Source organism: Seriola lalandi, unplaced genomic scaffold (assembly GCF_002814215.2).
Source record: "Seriola lalandi dorsalis isolate HSWRI2012SDOR001 ecotype SW California unplaced genomic scaffold, Sedor1 jcf7180002004307, whole genome shotgun sequence".
Lineage (NCBI taxonomy): Eukaryota > Metazoa > Chordata > Actinopteri > Carangiformes > Carangidae > Seriola > Seriola lalandi.
The window spans coordinates 1-1,557 of record NW_019474962.1 but is presented as its reverse complement, the minus strand read 5'-3'; the positions used below and the strand labels follow the sequence as shown (position 1 = coordinate 1,557).

General features: G+C 49.8%; 1 pseudogene; it reads right to left on the bottom strand.

Annotated features, from left to right (window-relative positions):
• Positions 1–5: 5 nt before the first annotated feature.
• On the bottom strand, positions 6–1,412 carry LOC111668814 (transcription factor Sp8 pseudogene; annotated as a pseudogene).
• Between the last annotated feature and the right edge of the window lie 145 nt (positions 1,413–1,557).

Here is a 1,557-nt window from a genome sequence, read left to right as displayed (position 1 = left end):
GGGCTTGTGTCCGGATATGAGCTTAACACCGGCTTGAAACCGTCCATCAGGTGCTGGCCGGTTGTCAACAGGTGTGGAGAGGGACTTGTACTGAAAGCAGAGTGACTTAAACTCGAGTAATCAGAATTATATCCGCCCAGAGGAGAGTGCAAGGAGGTCTGGAGTCCACCGGAATGTAAGGACGTTTGTAGTGCTGCTCCATTAGGGTTTTGAACATCAATCCATCCCGCTCCCACATCCCACCACGCAGAGGCTCCGGTGGTCCCGACCTCTCCTGTGGGGATGCCGGGATGAGACGATTTGAACCAGGACTCGTAGGGATGCGCCACGCTCATCCTCGGATAGATGCCCTGCAAACTGTCCACTGAGGTGTGCACCTTGGAGATGAAAACCGGCTGGTGGCTGGACTCTTGGGAGCTGCTCGAAACGGAGGCTTGGAACACAGAATAGTCGTTTCCAAAGTGTGAACTAGACGAGCTACCAGACGTGAGGGAAAAAGCACTGGATCCCGTGGAGCTGTTGGTGCCGAAAGAGTCCGAGATGCCGGATCCATTACGGGACACCCCGAAACCGGACAGGCCGGATCCGAGGCTGCAGCTGCTCGCAGCGGCTCTTTTCCACGGGTGGAAGCCTTTTCCAAATGAAGAGGAATTATCCGAAATAGTGGACGGTGAAGGGCTCGGACTCCCTATTTTGTTACATGTTGCAGCTAACATGGCTAAAGGAGTCGATCCTAACCTCGGCTCCTCCTGAAAGGACAAGAAAAGCTGTAAGTGACAGATCAGTTGAACAACAAGTTGAACGGGTTCATTCCATAGCTATATTTTAATGCAGCATTTCAGCTCGACACAGAAGTAGGAGCAGTTTAAACAGTTGTCTAATAAGATATGGCTTTGATTTCTTCTTTCTTTTTTTAAGTCTGGAAATCATTACATTAGATTATTATCACTTCCTACCTGGACAAACAGAAAGCAGACAACTGAAATGCGACACACAGCGCTCACAATCGCATGCCAGACAAGACACGAAGAAAAACATGCGTGTTTTGAGCACCAGTAGGAACTTCTATCGCGTCTACACAGCCTCAGCCTTCTCATACGAACCGCTTGCTGAAAATATAAGCAGCGCACTGGCTTTGCTGTTACTTTGCGGCCGGCTGTAAGTTTAATCCCCCTCCACCGGACAATGACAAGAACTAATTAAACCAGTAAGAAAGTCCTTTAGACTCACCCCTAGAAGTGAAGTTGCCATCACACAAAAACACTGCCCTCCTCAGAGGATCTTTTTATATTTATGAATCAGAGCACTGTTTTTTTTAGAGGTGTGCAATACAATGATGTGTTCCGCCCATTCTTCCACAATTGTAGGCTCCTCTCCGGCTTTGAAGTGCCGCTGTGACACGGGCGACCAATCAGCGGCTCTGTCCCGCCGCACTGCCACACACTACCGTGAGGTCATCAATAGAGCGCCTCAGACAGCTCTCCACCCTCCTCCACCCTCCTCCACCCACCGCCCCCTCCATAATAAAAGACAGCGGAAGGAAGGTAAAGTTAAATG